This window comes from Lissotriton vulgaris, chromosome 8 (assembly GCF_964263255.1).
Source record: "Lissotriton vulgaris chromosome 8, aLisVul1.2, whole genome shotgun sequence".
Taxonomy (NCBI): Eukaryota; Metazoa; Chordata; class Amphibia; order Caudata; family Salamandridae; genus Lissotriton; species Lissotriton vulgaris.
In genome coordinates this window covers 1,295,584,104-1,295,605,391 of record NC_141696.1, presented here as the reverse complement: position 1 = coordinate 1,295,605,391, position 21,288 = coordinate 1,295,584,104, and the positions used below count along the sequence as shown (strand labels likewise).

The 21,288-nt window shown below is 45.5% G+C and overlaps 1 protein-coding gene across 2 annotated transcripts in view; it reads right to left on the bottom strand.

Moving 5' to 3' along the window:
* Positions 1 to 20,701, bottom strand: part of RDX (radixin) — a 441,143-nt gene extending 420,442 nt beyond the window's left edge. The window contains exon 1 of one of the 2 annotated variants that reach the window (XM_086935225.1): positions 20,589 to 20,701. The gene's annotated coding sequence lies outside the window, so the exon portion shown is untranslated. Of the gene's footprint in view, positions 1 to 20,077; positions 20,208 to 20,588 lie in introns of those variants that run through there. The other variant, XM_086935226.1, reaches the window with a different exon arrangement.
* Between the last annotated feature and the right edge of the window lie 587 nt (positions 20,702 to 21,288).

The window sequence follows — 21,288 nt, the reverse complement described above, 5'->3', positions numbered from 1 at the left end:
CTCTACAATGTTGGGGAGGTGGGTAGTTCAAAGTCGGTCACGCACGGCAGTAGGGAGGGGGGGGTAATGTTCGGGTGGGTCAGTGCGAAGGTTAAATGGGACACAGGTCACACACTACCGACGTCAACTGGAAAGTTCACGGAGACAGCACCTACACCAAAAATGTGGCCCACTCAGAAAGACAGCCCCTGACTTAAAAAACAACACCACCTGTGCCCCACCCAGCAGCAAAGACATCAGACAAAGTAAAGGTGATACCGGAAACTCTTACTCTAACAATGGCGATAACACTCACTGAAATCAAACTCAAAATCCTCACTTTGAACGTCAACGGATTGGGAGAGAAGCTAAAGATAGATCCTGCAATATCTTAAGCACCAAACCCCTGACAATTTTAATGCAGGAAACCAACCTAGTAGGAAACAACTGCAGGGCAATGAACAGATGGGGGTACAAATTAGGGGTACATGCAGGATTTACATCTGGCTCCAGAGGGACAGGCATATTAATCTGTAAAACTCTTCAACTAATGGCACAAAAAGCGAGGGCTGACCCACAGGGTAGATTTGCTGTTTTAGAGGCAATCTGGGAAGGGAAGCCAATAAACTTCATAGCAGCATATGATCCCCCGGCGCTCCATAAATAAGCCCTTACTGACCTAAGCAAACTAATCCTTGATTTGCTACGTGGAACCCTGCTTCTGGGCGGAGACCTCAATATGACACTTAACAACCACACAGAAAGGCTGCCGGCACATGCCCAGCCCCGAAACACACTGCCACAGTCTTCCTTAGCGCCATTCTCACCTTTGATAAATACCAGCATGGGACCAATCTAACACTTAATCCATGGCTCTTCAAATTTCTAAATATTAAAGACAAACTTGTACACCATACAGATCTCTATTTCAAAGATAATGTCGGCTCGGTAGAATCAGCACAAACATTATAGAAAGCCTTCAAAACGGTGTTAAAGTGACGAGCACTTGCACTCAAGGTGGGACACAACAAAGAACGGAGGGTGATGATAGAGCAGCTACAGAATGATTTTGCAAAAGGTGAAGACTAGTACACCAAAGAGTCCAAGAAACAAACTAGACATCAAGAATCTAATACAAAGCTCTCATGACGGAGGCAGGTAAAGTCAAATGTATAGCAGCCCAACACAAACTGTACATTATATAGGATAGAGCAGGAAAACTCCTAACCTAGCAAGAAAAGCGAGAAAAGCCGGGTGATGGGTTTCCATGTTACAAATAAATGGTACCACTACTATCAAAGACCCACAAGAGATATCACAGGCATTTGTCAACCATTTTAAAAGGCTGTACACGCCAGCGGTCGAAACCACTGCCGAAGATTCACGACAATTGTTAGCCGACATTCCCCTACTGACACTATCCCCTGATGATCAGGACTTTGCTTGAGGGAGACCTCACAGGGAGAAAATTCTTTCAGCAATCGGCAACATACAATCTGGGAAAGCGATGGGACCCAACAGCCTCCCAATTGAATTCATTAAAATCATGGCATCCGAGGTTGCACCATATCTCTGAGATACGTTTCTAGAAAGAAACAAGAAGGGGGCCCTACCCGAAGACCACAGGTTAGCCTCTATAATTGTTACACACAGGAAAGATAAACCAGCAAATAACTGCAGCTCCTACCGACCAATTTCCTTAATAAATGTCGAGGAAAAATTCTTGCAAGGATACTAGCTTTCCGCCTTGCTCTCATCACTAAAACAGCACATGCAGATCAATCGGGATTCAGGCCCTGAATATCCGCCGGCTACATAATGTTCTTGGTCAGAAAGACAATCGCAGAAGACCCAGTAATACTCTCACTAGATGCAAAAATGGCATTCAATACCATCGAATTCCAAAATTCCTAAAGTGGGTCAAGCTCCTCTATACAGACCTCAAAGGGCAAGTAAGAGTAAACAACCACACCTCACGTAGTTCCCATTGGGGAGAGGAACCCAGCAAGGGTGTCCTTTATCACTGCTGATCTTCTCCCTGATGCTAGAACCACTCGCAACCTGGGTAAGAGACGATCGACTACTTAGAGGGATAAAATGGGCAGAGGGCTATGAGGAAAGAATAACCCTATACGCTGACTACGTCTTACTCCATCTTGCATCGCCATAGAAATCAATTAACGGAATACTTCACATCTTCACGAACTTCGGTAAATACTCAGGCTAAACTATTAACTAGTCTAAGTGCGTAATTTACACACTCCGCGGGCCAATCCCAAAAACTGCTGCCCGACTGCGCAGCAACATCCGCCGTTGAGGGTTTCCGATACCTCGGGATCTACAAAACCCTAGACCCAGGACTCTTCATCAGAAAACCTCATGACCCCTCTAAGCAGACTGCAAAATGTTGAGCGACACTGAAGAGAACTACCACTGTCCCTATTGGGGCGCGCAGAGCTAGTTAAAGTGTTGGCTCTGCCACGTTTCCTGTATATCCTACAAAACAGCCCATTTAAGGTCCCCTAAACCTATTTCAAAAGTATAGACAATGAAGTCAGAAAGCTGCTTTGTGATGGCAAAACACCCCGCATTGCCACACAAACTAACAAGAAACTGGATTAAGGGTGGGATAGCACTTCCCAACATACGATTATACTACTGGGCGTCCCAACTGATGGTCATCAACCACTGGGTTTATTACTCACAGACTGAACCTGCATACCAGATGGACAGGCTCCTAATGAGGAAGGAAGGGTACAATGGGGCCTTATACTCAAAACCCAAAAAGGACATTACACCAGCCCCACGGCCCTCACATTTGACATATGGCACCAGACAAGCAAAGCACTTGGATGGCAAGGGAAAAGAACCCAAGCCACATCATTAAGGACAACACAACAATACGGTACATTAGGTACACAGCCATGGTTTGACAAATGGGACACCATTGCCATCTCCACAGTAGGTGATCTATGGAAAAAAGGTAAAATACTCTGCTTTTTAGTGCTACAAAAAGAGTACAACTTGTCCCACCAGGAAGTGTTCCGATACATGCAAATCAGTCATGCACTTATCACGACCATTGCCAAACAGGGTGAGGGGTCGGGAGGCATCCCCACTGGAAGACAGGCTACTGTCTGAAGCCATGACAACAAAAAAAAAAGAAGAATAAAAAGAAGAAACTCTCACAATGACATACCAAAATCTATGTAATAATCTACCAGACCCACTCCAACGACTCCGAGAAAGGTGGCAGGATGAGATTGGGCCACTGGAGGACGATGCGTGGCAATTCACGCTAATGTCCCCCAAGAGGCAGCCATACCGCTTAAATTTAATCTCATCCAACTCAAAGTACGACACAGAACATATTAACCGGGGCCACATTGACTAGAATAGGGCGCCGGGAGGACGCATGATGTCTCAGATATTGCAAGGAGGAGGCAACATTTCACCATTTGATATGTGGCTGCCCAAACATCGCACCATTCTGGGAAAACGCCACACGACAGATGCAAAACACTATTGAAAAAGAAATTCATTTAACAGCCAAGTTGGGACTCTTCCACATATGGGATGCCACAGACCTCACAACCGTAGAACAATGGGTCACACTAGGATTTACATTAATCAAACGCAATATAGCATTGTGATGGGATGCAAGTGAAACGCCAACAGTAAAGGGATGGGCGAATGATGTGGATAAATGCGTGATTGCAGAAAAGGAAGTCTTCAAATTTAGTGGGGGGGGGGGACGACTGGCCTGCTGAGTCTGTCCTTCGATTTAACGACTCGTACTCCTACTAAAGATGGGCCGGCGCATGTTGGGGTTTTTAGGGTTACGTTGTCTGCTTCCTTTTGGGTTACCCCTACTAGCCCTTGGGAGTGGGAGTTTATGGTTGGAATTTTGTTCAGTAGCTAGGGGAGTTGTAGATAGTTCAGGACTGCTGAGAGACACACGGAGGGCTCAGTTGATGGTGAATGGGGAGAGTGATATAGCTCTTTGTAATGGGCGACACTCATTGTAAAGGGAAACTGTTGTCCGGGAATATGCGAGGAATGGGATCTGCCTCCAATCGGCATAGCATCCATTTATGTCTATGTCGTCCAGGAACCCAAATAGCTATGTTGCAGGAGACCCACCTCACTGCAGATGAAATTCCAAGCCTGCGCCACAGGTAGCGAGGACACATTTCTGCAATTTCCTACTCTGCCTACTGCTGTGGATCAGAGCGGGAAACCCCTTTGAAACTACCAGTTCTATTATTGACCGGAAGGTCGCTATGTGATGGGTAGGGGCAGGCTCCTGGGAAGAGAGGTCACCTTGGGTAGTATATATGCTCAAAACCAGGATCAGATGCCCATCCTACAAGCACTGTCAGTAAGTTTGTGCTCCCTTGTGGCAGATGACCTGGTCTTAGGGGGGAGATTTTAATTAATTGTGTGGCGGATATCCACTTAGATAGGTTCACACCTCCCCAACGGGGAGTAGTGGCATATAGGACTTCAAAGGGATTCTGTGATTGGATAGACCACTGGGGCCTTAATGACATTTGGAGGAGCCAACATGACCAAGTATGTGATTACTCTTATTACTCATGCCTTTATAAATTGCACACACGCCTAGACATGTTTGTCTGCTCAACCTGCCTTTGCCAGAGTGTAACCCACACTGAATACTTGGGGCACACACTGACAGATCTTTGTGCTTCATTAATAACCCTCTGTCCTGTGGCCCAGCCCCTGGCGATTCCCGTCTGCCACCTCCCCTGTCTCTCCTAGAGGATGTCTGTATTGGAGAAAACCTTCTAGCGACTATCACCGAACATTTCCAAGTTAACCAGGGTACTGATGCGGATCCCCTTGTTGAGTGGGACGCTTTCAAGGTCGTGACAAAGGGACATTGCATGAGACAGTCGGTAGGGGTGATGAGAGAGCTCTTTAAGGAACTTGCTACTCTAGAAAAGAAATACAACAACTAGAGAGAGAGGGAAAAGACAAGACACTTTCAGTCCCCCGGATAATTATGTCAAACAACAAAAGAGTGTCGTCAGAGGAGAGTTTCATTAAGCACAGTTAATGAGAAAAGATGAATGAAATCAACCTGTAAGAAAGTCACTCAGGGATTTCTTTAGAAGCCCTCACTCACCACCCTGGGTGGTGAGATGCTTCATCATCGGGCCCACCAGGAGAGGCCGAATGCCTCCCTGGTGTGCTGCAGCGCCAGATTACTGCGGAGCTGGTTTATCGTGACAATAATGTGAAAAATAAGTGAATTAAAAAATGCCAACAAGCTGTACCATACAAAAATCTTTATTCTGTGGTTAGCCAGGCATTAGTTAAAATATATGTGTCGGGAAATTTACCAACTAATGTGTTGGGTATTTTCCACTTAGAGTGGGGTTGACATGTTTCTGCCCATATGTGTGTAGATTTTACTGGGCTTTCATCAGGACCATGTAACTGTGTACCTCGGTGGTGTGGGCGCGCTAAGGCCCACCCTAGCCAGAGGACGTGAAAGTTAAAAATGTCAGTGTAAAATTAGGTACAAAAAGAACAAACCTGTAAAAGTGAGCGTTCCTTCGAAATATGAGGAACCTGTGGTCTGAAAGGAATGACAAACACACAAAGAAGACAACAACAAGCATTTACAATGCAATGGTTTTGCCTTTGTTAAAGTTTGAGCTATTGGCAATGCTCTTGACATTATTATTTTTTTTATTTTTTTTTAACATAAATAAATGGCATTGTCATTTGCAATGCCACTAGCTTTATCTTTCGCAAATGACACCCACAAACACCTACAGAGAGCCCCCCCAACACACACCCACACAGAGCCCCCCACACACTGCGAGCCCCCCACACACTGCGAGCCCCCACACACACAGAGCCCCACACACACAGAGCCCCACACACATACTGAGAGCCACCCACACACACTGAGAGCCCCCCACACACACACTGAGAGCCCCCCCCACACACACACTGAGAGCCCCCCCCCACACACACACTGAGAGCCCCCCCCCACACACTGAGAGCCCCCTTATCGTAACGGACCTTCATGCTCTCACTAAATCTAGAGTTGACAGTCCACAGGGGCATCCCCAAACCGAAAGTTGCATTAGTAAAGACTTGAGATCGGTATTATGTAACTAGTTAACCCTTCTCTCGGGCTACCTGCCGGACATCTGACTTTCCATAGATGTATTAAGAGTCTTTTCTGATCCTTAACAGCAAAATACTGCTAGTTTAGCCATGTCTGGTTGTCCATAAGTTGACACCTAAACAAGTCCCTTGAACACTCCTAGCTAGAACTCCCCAAAAGTCTGTCACTTTGCAGCACACTCCCAGACAATGCTCCCCATTGTCCCAGCATGTGCAGAGACATGTTAATGAACATCACTGCCCCTTCACTACCCTCTTTCCCATTTGACAGCTCAATCACACTGGTAATCATGGCTTTCACACCCTTGCCAGCAAGCACTTACTTCTTTGCCAATAGCTGCCCCCACAGTATTGCCTGCCAACCTCCTGCTCCTACAAGCATCCTTGCCTGCGTGACTAGTATGGTTCCTTCGTCTCGCCTGTCCAAGCACATGGCTGTCATTTAATGAAACACTTTGACCCTGGCCACAGACACACCCCTCAGCCCCTTGTCCTCTTCCATTTCAACTGCCCCAGGCACGACTGTCAGCAGCCTAAGAACCCCGGCTCACACGGAGTGCTTATTTTACATCAAGCAGCAGACTGTCCCACCCCTCAGCTGAGCCTTTACGGCCACCTCGCCTTCCAGGAGTCCACTCACCTGGTTGTCCATAGCTGGGTCCCCACCTCCTCCCAGGGCTGCTCAGTTCCCTTTCCGGGGGCTCCCCTGACGGGCCTTCTGCTAGTGGCATTCTACACCCCTTTGGGCGCGGGGCTGGGTCACGCAAGCCCCCGACGAAGGGACCGAGGGATGGCGGCAGACAAAACAAATCCAGCCGGGCTCCTGCCCCAGCCTAGGCCTCTGCTCCCTCCGCACGCAGCAGCCACGGCCAGCGCACGGCCAATTGGCTGCCAAGGAGCCGGAGTACCCGGCTCAAATCTGGCCAATCACAAATAAAAGAGGGAGTGACTTCCTCCCTTCTAGGGATGCCCTAGGGCCGCAAACACAGAAGTGGGAGATCAAACACTAGCCCGTGCTTAGCAGTAGCAGACGCTGTACGTCTTACTCCTTAGGGGTGACAAAGACGAGGAAACAAACGGCCATCTTGATGTTTTGCCCGGTTTATTTCTCCAGGAGCAGAATGAGAGAAAAAACTCATACAATTGTTTTTCTAATAGTTTAACTAATTTTATTTGTAAATTAATTGTAATAGTTCAAATTGATGTAACAAACGGGGGCTCTTCTTAGAACGTCTCAAGGACATAAATGCAACTGTTTTTTTCGTTTCTCGTAATGCAGTTACGGTGTAGAATTCCCATTCCAGTGAATGAAAACTGCATTCCGCCAATAGCAGCGCGTCCCGAGCAGGAAGGGAGGTGCCGGCAATGCCGGACCAGATTCAGGGGCGTTCCCGAGAATTGGCTTTCGGCTGACGTAGCGTGACGTAGCCAAAAGCCAAAAATTCTCGGTAACGCCCCCGAATCTGGTCCTGCATTGACGGACAAACGTGTCTTCCAATGGCTAGCCTCCATTTATGGAGCTAGCCAATGGAAGACGGGGGCGGATTCCAAGCCCCATACTATACTCATTAGGTTTTCGCCTGCGCGTTTCGCCAGGCAAAACCTAAAAATTACATTAACATTATGGGACTGGAACGTATTTTGCAGAAACTGATCTCAGTACACTGTGCTTGGGCTACAGACCACAGGTTCCTCATATTTCGAAGGAACGTTCACTTTTACAGGTTTGTACCTAATTTTACACTGACATTTTTAACTTTCACGTCCTCTGGCTAGGGTGGGCCTTAGCGCGCCCACACCACCGAGGTACACAGTTACATGGTCCTGATGAAAGCCCAGTAAAATCTACACACATATGGGCAGAAACATGTCGACCCTACTCTAAGTGGAAAATACCCAACACATTAGTTGGTAAATTTCCCGACACATATTTTAACTAATGCCTGGCTAACCACAGAATAAAGATTTTTGTATGGTACAGCTTGTTGGCATTTTTTAATTCACTTATTTTTCACATTATTGTCACGATAAACCAGCTCCGCAGTAATCTGGCGTTGCAGCACACCAGGGAGGCATTCGGCCTCTCCTGGTGGGCCCGATGATGAAGCATCTCACCACCCAGGGTGGTGAGTGAGGGCTTCTAAAGAAATCCCTGAGTGACTTTCTTACAGGTTGATTTCATTCATCTTTTCTCATTAACTGTGCTTAATGAAACTCTCCTCTGACGACACTCTTTTGTTGTTTGACATACTCTAGAAAAGACCCATCACGATTTGGGTTCCGACGACACTATACGGACACAACTCACAGAGAGGATGGGCAGATATAGTGTATCCCTGGACCGACCCCGTAATCTTGACCTCCAGGAATATCAGGCAAGGGCGTGTACGAGGGGGGAGGCAGAACAGACAGGCTCCTGGCAGGGCTGGTGCACCCAGAGTCTAGGGGAACACCCATAACACAGATTTTAACAGATTCTTAGTAAAATACTACGATGAGGCTACTTCCCCTTATGACAAATCTCATTCACGAAGACCAGAATGGGTTCATTCAGACCAGGTCAACCGCAGGGAATCATAGTAGGTTGTATCACATCCTGTAGCATCAGGATATCTCTCAGTGCCAAGATGCCTTGATTATGTCCATAGATGTATAGAAGGCCTTTGATTCGTTCAGGTGGGATTTCCTGCATGATGTCAGGGGGCGGATGGGGCTGGGTTGAGGGCTGGACCAGTTGGATACGCCTGTTATACACCAACCCTACAGGATGGGATTAACTGGGTGGTGTGGTTTCGGCATCCTACATATTCTGCTGAGGTACCAGACAGGGGTGCCCAGTGTCTCCCCTTCTATTTGCCCTGGCCACTGAGCTCTTAGCAGTGCTCTTAAGACAACGGGGAGCAAACCACAGGGTGGTCTTGGAGGGCAGAACACATGATATCCTTATACGCAAGCGATCTGCTGCTCTACCTGGCTGACAACCAGATGAGTGTCGCCAACGCTACTAGGATATTGGAAATCTTTTAAATGCTCTAGGTCTTCGGGCCAATGGGTCAAAGATCACCTCTTACCCATGACGGAGGGTGGGGTGTGAACACCAGATATGCTGTTAGGACAGGCCTGGTTGCCCTGGTCCTTCCACTACTTGGGTACCCAGGTATTCCATACCTTGGAGGACCTTAGAGATAGAAATATAGGACCAGTGATCCGATCGCTTAAGACCTGTGTACAATATTGGCACTCCCTGAAGTTACTGATGATGGCGGACATTGCATTATCCAAAATGATTATGCTTCCCAGACTTATATATCTCTTAGCAAACCTCCCAGTCAGCCTAACACCTTCTTGGTTTAACAACCTGGACTCTTTACTGGGATGGGGCATAATAGGGTTTTCCTATGGTATTGTGGAGAGCCCATGGGGCCGGTGGGCTGGGTGCCCCAAACTTTGAATTGTACTACGCGGCCAGCTACAGTGGTTGGCCCATTGGCTTTATGGAATAGACCTAAAATTGTTGGGCCCTACTTGACTGGCTAATGCTTAATGGGGTACTGGCGCTCTTATTCTCTTGTAAGGCAGATGTTTGCCCATTGGGATTATTTCCCAGACCCAAGGCCCGCAGGGTAGGCACCAGATTCGTGGACTTTGCACTGATCTTAACCAAAAGACAGTGATCCTGTCGGCAGTAATTGCTGTCAAATGGTTACGATTTATTTTTGCACCCCCAACCACCTATGAACAAGACTACGGTTTAGATGTTTGTTGTTTGAATAAATTATCAAAATGCCAATAAAAAAAGTTTTTTTGTTTTAACTACATCTTCACAAGAGGACTTAGCCCCATCTGCACTGCACTCACCGCCATACTCAACATGCCACTCTCCACTGCCATCTTCCCGGAAAAACACTTTCAACCTAATCCTTCACAAAAAACCATTAGGCGACTTCCTGACCATGTCCAAATAGAGGCTCATCCCACTCATACACTACCCAGCCAAAGTCCAGGAAAAGTTAGTCAACTCACACCTCGCCAATCACCTCCAAGAACCATCACAATCAAGCCTCAGAGGCAACCACAGTACCAAGACAGCCATCATTACCACCACCAACCTATGCTTCATCAAGGACAAGAGATACGGTAGCCCTCATTCACTGGGAACTCTAGATAGCCTTTGACACAGTCTCACACGCCATCTTCATCCAACAACTCTACGTAGCAAGAATCAAAGCCCTAGCGAAACAATGGCTACACTCCTCCTTCACAAAGCAAACCCAATGGCCAGTGAACCCCCTTATCAGTTGAAAGCCACCAAGTCAATATAAAACATACTCCAGGGCACCTACCTGAAGCCCACCTCGTTCAATACTTATGTACCCTCTCTCACCACCATCATCCAACCCCACACCTTCAGCATCATCTCATACGCAGACAACAGGCAATTGATTATCTCCCTCTCAGAAGCACACCCATCATCCAATCCAACTTCAAGTGCATGTCCGAAGTGGACAACTGGATGACCAGCAACTATCTTAAACTCAACATTGGCAAATCAAAAGTGGTATTGTTCGACACATACACCTCACTCTGGTCCCGGTGGCCCACTGAACTGGGCCTGGGCCCCCTAGCCACTAATGCAGTCAGGAACCCAGGTGTCATGATTGACAACCAGATCTCCATGGCCAACCAAGTAAACATTGTGGCACCCTAGCCACTAATGCAGTCAGGACCTACAAGGTTTAACACAAACTGGTTATCAAAGGAAAGAGTACTAGTGGCACCTGTATGTCCAGAGTATGAGCCCCTTAAAAGTATAATTTGTAACAAAGCATGCAGTGTGACAAAATGGAAATATAGGTTTGGTCGGTCTAGAGTTCAAAGGGGATGATGGGAGTCTGCTCCTTTTAGAACTGGGTCCCTCACACACCCAATTGGGTGTCATGCTTGATCATCTGGCTTGCTCCGCGTAGGGAAGGCGCTGCAATGCCCGACAGGCATCATATAGGGGCTCTTTGTTGAGATATTTTATTCCAAGTCGTACGGTGAAGTGGGGTTTTAGGGCTGTGAAGTGTAGATGGATGTGGCACGTGTAGGTAGGGAAATAAATAGGCTAAGTAATACTCTAAAACAAGTTTAATCATCAAGTCTACTTGTCTAGTTAAAAACAAAAGTGGACTAACCTGTGGAACAATGTTCTCTGGTTGCTCTCTAGTATCAAATGTCAACATGTTTCTTGCCATCTGTCACGAAAGGGATAAATTGGCAATTTCAGCAAGATCAAAAACTGACTTTCATCTACACTTTGTTTACACCTGCTACTAATCGGTGTCCCAACCAATCACTATTAAAACCTAAACATGGTGTACCTTATGAGAATGCCAGCAAAGTATCACTGTACATTGGTTAAAATCTCATATTGGTCCTGGAGGCAGCGGCTAGACCAACATGCTGTTAGCACTGATGTGCATTAGGCGAATTGAAAGAGAGAAACAGTGACAGGCAAGTGACTCATCTAAGGGCATAAGAATCTAATACACTGTGATAAGAGGCATGTAAACTCAACCAATTAGGGTGGTTCTTAGGCCTCCTTGAGTATTGGAAGGAGGAACGCTAAATTAGCGTCCTGAAAGGAACAGTAAAACGTTTTGGCAGACAATTTATGCCAACACATAGATTTGTATCATCATCAGAGACTTGTGCTGCCAACTCAATTAACACAATTACTTACTGTGTCGTTACGGTTGCACCAACGGACCTACCCTCTCTCTGCCACCCCAGAGGCGTAGCACCAGGAGCGAGGAAGGGATTTACAGGATTCAAACCAGCTCACTAAGCAGGTGATCTCATTTGCCCCTCGTGTGCGTGGTGAGAAAATGAATCAAAAGGGGCGTGCCATCTTGGAAGTACCTAAGGGGCACTGCAGTAAAGTAGAGAACGGTATATTCGGGCCCGGCCATAGTAAAAGTGTAGGTTTCATGTCAGCCTTTGAAAGAGACATGATTTTCCATTAACCTAATCCCTACAACTCAAATATCACACTATGGTGCAGGTATATTGATATCTTGATTTTTTTGAAAGGCCAATAGGAAACTTTGTGAAGCATTCTGCCATTGGATTGACACCCTCAACCCCTATCTCCACTTCTCCAGTACTAGCTCAAATGATAAGGTTCCTTTCTTGGACCCGATGGTCGCCTTGACGGAGGGGAGATTGATGACTACCACATACAGAAAACCAACTGAGTGTAAGAGTTTACTTCTATACAGCAGTCACCACCCTAAAGCTCTTACGGGTAACTTACCATTTGGACAATTTTTATAGCTATGCCGTAATTGCAGCACCATGCAGTATTACAATATTCAGGTAAAACAACTATCAGATCATCTGAAACAAGCATTGGCATAGCCAATAAGTCTCGCTTTTGGGACCTTATAAGTATTTAGTTATGCTGCACCATATCCTTGGTGCAACAACATCAACTGTTGCAGGGCTAAACACTTATAAGGTCCCAAAGGCGAGGCCTATTGGCTATGCCAATGCTTGTTTAGAAGTTGAAAAGCTTTAAGTAAAACATGCACAGAGTGCAAAATACTCATGTATTACTGTTGTTGGGTGTGGGGGTCCGTCACCTGTGAGAGGCAAGCCTCGAGAAGGGCAGCTGGACACTGATGGGGGAAGCAGCGCTGCAGAAACATGAGCTGATAATACAGCCTCCCTCAGATAAGAAAAACAAAAAACACAGACAGCAAAGAACAAGGAGCAAGTAGGATGACTCACGTACATATTAGCCACCTTCTTTGATACACAGGCAAATCCCTCTCACATTGCCAAGAGTAGGCAGAGCACCCCGACAGTATTAGATACAGCAAATAAGCCCATGTTCTCACACATACAGTACCACTTTTCCACAATTGAGAGCAGTTATAACCCAGCAGACACCAATAAGTAATGACACGCCTCCACTGCCGCCACAAAAGTTAGAGAGAAAGAAAGAAAAACAGTTTGCTGTGACACCCAATCAGCTTGACCCTATACCACAACACACACAGGCCCGAAGGTATTTGTGAGTCCTGCTCCACAGCCCCTGGCAAGAGAGGTTTGCAGGCAGCGATAAGTTTTGAAAAAATAATATTTTCGGACATACTCAGATATGGGAAAGCTGGAAACAGGAGAGGGACGAAAGATAGAGAGGAGAAAGCAAGGACCGGGGCAGAGCAGTGGAACGAGGCACTGTGAGTAGGGAATGGACAGTAGGCACGAAAGGGCATAGAAAGGGGAGTGGGGGGGCGGCAGGAAGCTGCTTTTGCTCCCGGTGTTAGGGCAAACAAAATCAGTAAAACAGAAAGCTACTGTTAATTTGAAAGCATAATGAAAGCAAGCTTTCTGAATAAAGTTCTACTTTCTTTCCAAATTTGGTGATAATATATTTAGAGCGTTTTTGATGTAGGTGCTAAAAATCTCTGTGTGAACTATAATGGGTAAACATTTTTTACTCCCCCAAATACCTCCACCCCCACTTCCACGCCTGCACTGCTTCACCAAAATAGTAATGGGGGGATCACAGCTGACTAAACTAAGTGGAAGTTAATTTAGGTGTAGATCTTTGTACGGGGTCAAAAATAAAGTTAGGGTTAAACCAAACAAAGACAGGCAAAGCCAATAGGTCTTGCATTTGATATCTATTGGCTTGGTCAATGGATTTTTAGTTCAGCATGGCTAAATAAGAAGGGGGGGGGGCCTATGATGTGACCAGCCACATAATTAGTAGGTGAATGCACCATGCATTTGCAAGCCTGCATAATGACAGGCTGTTTATTTTCTGATCAGAGTTGAATCAACATATATAGAAAATATATACAAAAGCATATATATATTTTCTTAAGAACAGTGGCAACCTGGAGGGTGTGGGGAAGGAGACGCAATGGTGACCGAGATGGACCGCGAGGGTGTAGGGGAAACAACAGCAGGGGCAGCAAAAGCCACACAGAGGATGAGGAGAAGAATCAACAGACGAGATAGCAACGAGGAGAGGGCAGGGGAGAAGCACTCAGGAAAGGGGCCTCCGATAGGAAATTCCCTTGCCAGACCTGAAGTCGAAGATTTTACTCTGGTAGCATGAGCTCTGAAGAGGTGCATCAGATCCGCATTTCACACTCTTCATGCACAGTCTGAGGATTTAAAGATTACTGGTCCCCGATCTAGGCACATTTTCCTCAAGAAAGGAAATAAGTCTTCAAAACAGAGAACAGAGGCATCTTTGCCAAAACCCAGGGTTTTGAAAACCATCCTACAGGACAAAAGTTGGATCAAACAAACCTTCCATCTGTTTACATATCAACAAAGTAGCTGTTGATGGTTATGGTGCAGCTAATCACTTGCCTGATCACCATCGTCTGACTATGCCCCAGAAACTAAAATAAGTATTACAAAATCAGAGTCAGTCCAGTAATGTTTATGCAATAACCGATCGCGGATACCTAATTTTGGTATATACAATGAAGAATTCAACAAGGTATATTACAGGAAGATAACTGAAGTATTAGCAAACTACTACATATTCACAAGCACACTACATTTCTCTAAAAAGGCAGGCTGCAACTGTCTTAGCAAATTCAGATCAGATATGCAGATGTAAAAATTATAAGTTTTTGTACAAGGCAAACAGACAATTGTTTACCGGATACGTGCGGGGAGGAAAGGGGGAGGGGGCTTTGAAGTTTACTTTTCCAAACGCAGAACTGCAAAGAGGCCATTTGCAATTTAGCACGGGCATGTCATTTCTATCTCAAAGGTAAACGGCCAATCTGGTTTCAGAATGTAAGACACAAAAGCATTTAACCACAGGAAACCATGCGTCTCTACAAGCATGTATTGTGTGCCCGGGCTTATTTTTTGTCCCTGTCCTACCCTGCTGTTCAGTAGCGGCAGCTACAGTCGCACTAGACTTCTTTTTAGAAATTTTAACGTGTACTCTCACCCCGTGAAGTCAGCCATGTCGGTGTAGTGTCCGATGCGACTAAAGGATGAAAGGGTCTGGTAACAGCGATGTCCTTCTGACACTGAATTGCTTTAACACAAAGCGACGGAGCGGAGGAGCGTTGAGGAAGCAATCAAGTTAGAGGAAAGACAGACAAAGCTGGCCAGCCAAAGCAGCTTGTAGTAGCACTTTTTAAAGCCCATACCTAAAGGTCTCTCCGAGCAGCACCTGCGCTGGCTCAGGCGAGACCTAAACAATGAGAGTATCCAGCTCACAGTATCAAGATAGACGCCAAACAGGCCAAGAACAACAATAGAGAGACACTCCAGGGACATGAGACAAGACATCAGGAAGACGCATTGACGTGCGTAACCACTTAGACACCACACTAACAGAATTCGCATGATTATCAAAAAATACGGGGATACCTTGCAAACAGGCAAAATGACTATACCACAACCTAGGTTCACCTTTAAACACATTATGAACATGAAAGACATGCTGATACATATAAGGCCCCGAATTCCTCCTAACTCCAATCAGAGATCTCTTTGGGACCTTACACCAGTAATGGAGCATTTCCTGTGCAGTCATGCACCGCTTCCACTCTACCTGTTTCGACTAAGGAGGTCCACCTGACTAACACTATGAACTGGGTACAGAAGAGACACAAACTATAATACCAGTAATTGCATTTATACATTGACATGTCCCTGCAATAAAAGGTACATCGGTAGGACCACCAGACCAGTAAAAATATGCATAATGAAACACCGCAGAAACATACAGTGCGAAAACATTAAGACCAACATGTGCACACACTTTTCAGATCAGGAGCACACACCAGATGACATGCAGTGGACCATCCTTGAGGCCCACACAGACATGAGTAAGAATGCACTCTTTAGAAAAGAAAAAAAATGGATATTCAGTCTTTCAACACACAGAGGGGGGTTGAATGAAGACATTACATGGAAATAACTCAACAGATAATCCACTTCAGCCCCACAACACTTAGTGTACATCTACTGTCCACCTAGTAGGGACACACTACTATTGAACCATTCCACTTTGACCTATTGTGGCCTCACCAGTAACATTCAGTGTACATCCACTATCCACCTTAGGAGGGACATGCTACTATTGAGCCATTCAATCTCGACCAACTTTGACCTACCCAGTTATGCTCAGCGTGCATGAACTGTCCACCTATGAGGGACACATTACTATTGAGCCATTCCATTACAATCTATTGCAACTACAATCTCACCAGTCGCCACTGGATGCATGCGAGTCTAACCACACTTCCCATGATCGCCAGTGAATTGCGTAGCTTGCCTTAATATCAGATCACTCTAATGAATTAACCCATGCTAGTCTTGTTTCCATTCCAGACTACACTTCCCATGACTCCCTGGGACCTGTGTAGTTCTAGTTCTCCCATAACATCGGTGCTTTCCGCCCACTGCAAGCCATGTGAGCGGTTTTGATCGCTCCATCCACTGTAGTCTCTTCCAGCCCAGCCTACACTTTCCATGGCTCTCATGCAAGTTTGTAGTTCTCCCTCATCACCGGGTCTCCCTGCCCTAATAGCAGGCTCCCCCAGGGAATTTCCTTGTCACTAGGTAACCACCAGATGTTGCTGCATGCGTGCGCCCGGTTTTCGTACTTCCGCACCCGATAGTAATTGGGATCGTTGTTACACATAAACACCCCACGTTGGGAGGCAGTCAATCCAAGGCACAATATTTTTATTTACTATCTGGAACATACACTTACTACGGCCGGGGCCCCGGGTATACGGTTCTCTACATTACTGTAATGTACATTAGGTACTTCCAAGATAGTACACCACCTTTAGATTCATTTTCTCACCATACACGCGAGGGGGAATTGAGATCACCTACTTAGGGAGCTGGTTTGAATCCTATAAAACCCCACTTTGTCGCCTGTGCAACTCGTCTGAGGCGGCAGAGGGAGGGCAGGTCGCTTGGTGCAACCCTCACGATGACGCAGTAAGTGATTGTGTTGTGTTAATTCAGTTGGCAGCAAAAATCTCTGATGCCGATACAAATCTATGTGTTGATATAAATCTCTCTGCCAAAACATTTTACTGTTTCCTTTTAGGATGCTAAATTAACATTCATTCTCAAGGAGGCCGGAGAGCCACCCTAATTGCGTGAGTTTACATGCCTCTAATCATAGTGCATGAAATTCTCCTGCCTGCTTATGTCCTCAGATGTCATTTGCCTGTCACTATTTCTCTCTTTTTCACTACGCCTAATGCACATCAGTGCTAACAGGATGTTGTTCTAGCCACCACATGCTGGACAAATATAACATTTTAACCAATATACACGGATACTTTTATTACAGGTCGGCATTCTCATAAGGTACACCACATTTAAGTTTTAATAGGGATTGGTTTACACTTGCTACTAATCTGTATTCCAACCACTGTGTAGATGAAAATTAATATTTGGTTCCGACAAATTGCCAATTGATCCCTTCCGTGAGATTAGGCAAGAAACAGGTTGGCCTTTGATACTAGAGAGCAAGCAGAGAACATTGTTCCACAGGTTAGCCAGTATTGTTTTTTGCCAGACAAATAGACGATGTGATTAAAACTTCTTTTAGAGTACTACTTAGCCTATTTTACTACACTACCAACACTCACCACACCATCACATCCATCTACACGTTATGGCCCTACACCCCCACAGTTTGAATAAAAGATCACCGACAAGGAACTCCTATATGGGTGTTCATCGGGCATTGTAGCGCCTGAAGAGGTGCAAACCCGATGATGAAGCATGACACCCAATTGGCTGTGTGAGGGCCCCAGTTCCAAAAGGAGCAGACACCCATCCACCCTTTGAACCCTAAACCAACCAAACATATATTCTCCTTTTGTGACTTTGTCTAAAGAAACTGCATACTTATTTGTTACAATTAACACAAACTGAGCCCAGCTAACCTCAACAACCTCATCCACCTCCACATCTCACCCAGACATCCTGACTGGCCTAATTCTTGCCCAGGTCCCCTGAATCAGACATGTCAAAGCAGGGGGATGTGTTATTTCTCACATTACCCCGCGTGCAGACTTGTGCTTACTCACTCCATTAGGCTGATGCATTGTAATGCTATACCAAAAAACGTAAGAGCTATATCCTACAAAGAAGAGGGTAATATCGCTCTCAAACCACACCTCAACCTTGAGTATCTGAAAAATGCACAGACCTAAATCAATAACCAGACTGCCCCACGCAAGTAACTAAACAGGACAAATTTACATTCATGCTTTCACATAACATTTCTGTAATCATTACTTTAATAAATTGCCTCTGGTTACACCCTATCTACCCCAATACCTCACTTTTTAGTATTGGTCAAACATTTAATCTGTTTATTGTTTTAAGTACGATGGCTTGTTCTCCTGTAAACTGTCCACTTTAAATGCTGTTGCTTCCGAGCGCATTTAAAGGGAAAAAACAACAGTCAGTCACCATTATGAGGAGCAGGGGTAGCAATGTCTATAGAGGTACGTTGATCACGCTACAGCGTCAGTCCTACTTCGGACATGGCACGGCAATGGCATCGCTAAGTGGCACCGAGTGGTCCTGAGTTAGGTCTGATCGTACACACAAAAACATTACCAGGTACCCTTTTACCAGTCTGTACTATAACAGACACTATCCAATACAACAAGTTTGGACGGAGCTCAAGTACACTGTTAATGTGATTAAAAACAAAAACGTCCTTTTTATTTTAAGCTCCATACAGCACTTCCGCTGTTGAAAAGTGTGGTAAATTACAACTGTAACTATTAGCCAGCTTAGTTTGCATTGATCGGTTCTAATCTTTAACTGCTTTTATGAAAGTAGGGAGATTAAAAAAACGACGTGGTCTCTGTTTCCTTTGTTCTAGTATTTCAATAAAGGAATGTCGATAAAAAAATGGAGGGTTGTTTACTTACACTTTGATGGCGAAAGGTAATATTTAAGTATTAGTTTAAATCTGAAACACTCATACACCTCATTAAAAGTAGTACTTAAATCCTGCAAAGAAGTGCTGTAACTGCTTCATTAAAAGACTGATGGCGAAAGGTAATATTTAAGTATTAGTTTAAATCTGAAACACTCATACACCTCATTAAAAGTAGTACTTAAATCCTGCAAAGAAGTGCTGTAACTGCTTCATTAAAAGGTATAGTAGCCATGCATGTGCTGATATTGTCCCAGTAGATTTGTAGAAATTACCACGCTAAGAATAACTTGCATGGAATAACCACCCTAGCTCTACTGAAGTGCTAGTACGGTTCGCTACTAGAATGGCAGCCATGCTCAGATGTGCCGCTCCTCTACCCTACGAGGATTACAGCCATGGTAAGGAGAGTCGGTAATGAACTTAAAATGTGAGATATTCTTGTTGGGATGTGTCAATACGTATGCAGTAACGATACGGGGAGTTTCAGGGCATTTTTTAAGTACACTTCCCTCATTTCCCTACGACGAGTCCCCGAATTAAATGCTTTCCAGTTCCAACACTGGCGGGCGAGACAACCATAACTAAAGTGTTTCACATTTTAATACAATGATACAAGCACACGTATGGCAATAGAAGACATTATGCTGCAATACGAAGCGTTTTGTAAATATCACACTATCAACTGTGGAATCGGTAAAAAAGACGACAAACGTTTAGGAATCGCGTAAACTTTATTATACACATTTCAGGTACAATATTATTTTGACGACCCTTGGGGACAATGACCTAAGGTCTCGCATTTGTTAAGCGACCGAAAGGTCTCAATTCTCGCTGCATAGTCAGCTGAACTCCAAAAATGCCGCCTTAAACACGGACAAATAAAACTGTGCTAATCATGCCGTTGCAATGGTAAAAAATACAAATGCATTTAAAGAACATAACAGAGAAAGAGGCTCATATAATACCCACGTAAGTATTAAAAACACAGAACTGTTTCAGATAGGGCATTGTGTGTGGAAATGCAGAAATCCCGTATGTTCTTCAGTACGTTACTCCAGTCCCCCGAACGCCGTTCTAAGAATTACTCAAATTGCCCACCTCTAAGAGGACGACACACGAGGACTACAAATAATTATTAGTGAAAAACTTCACTCAAGCCCCGCCCCGCCCCTTCGGTGGCAGTCTATAAAACACCAAGCCCCCTCCCCTTGAAAGCTTGTCCCTTTTTTGGCCCGTCTCACTGGAGGTTAGCTATGTCGCCGCCTCCAGGGGGGCGACTGCTTTAAAGGGTGTCCCCCGGCTCAAAGTTCCGTTGGCTGGGCTTGAAAGGCCCCCAAACCGAAATACACCACTTTCAGGGGCCGGCCGAAAGATGTGGCAGCTCATAAGGAGACGAGTCCCGTAAGACGGAGGGAGCTAGGTGCGACAACTGAAGATTTTGGACCAGGGGTAGTTGGGGTGTTAAGATATTGAAACTCACCTTTTAAAGAGTGAGTTCCTCCTCTCCAGGGTCGGTCTTGTTGGCTGGGAGCCGGGTAGGAGCGCTGCTGCTTCTACGAGTCTCCGCCCTGGGAGCCCCCACTGAGAGGCGACGCTAATACTTACGTAGGGGGCACGTCCGACGTAGCACGCTGCGAGAGGGGACATTTTAGATCGGGAAATAAGTCAATCGCGCTGTCGAGCCCTCTGACAGTAGGACCGTTATAGGTGCCGTTTTGGTAGTCTGTTGATGGTGTGACTTGAAGCATTTCAACTTTTCGACGGCCGGAAGCGTTCATTCTACTGTAGGCGTGGGCGAAGCAACTCGTTAAATTATATGGGGAGCTGCCGAACGATAATCCTTTTGTTATCTGGTGTTTGTGTAGAGTGATGGGGTTCTGTGGCATTTTATTGATGTTTCCTTCTCCGTTACTCCATCGTTTTCCTGTACTTCTGGATAGCGCGAAATCGATTGGAATGTATTTATTAGAGTGTTTTAATTCAACTATTTTATAGTGCGAATTCCACCCTATGCAGTGGCGGCTGGTGACATTTGAAAGTGGTAAGCCGTAAAACAATAATTTTACTGCACTGTGGTGAGCGAGCGAGTCCGAGCCATCTACAGAGGGTCCCGGGGACAAATGAATTATAATACCGTGCTGCCTGGGATCATTTATTTACAGTGGCAAACTGAAACGGTG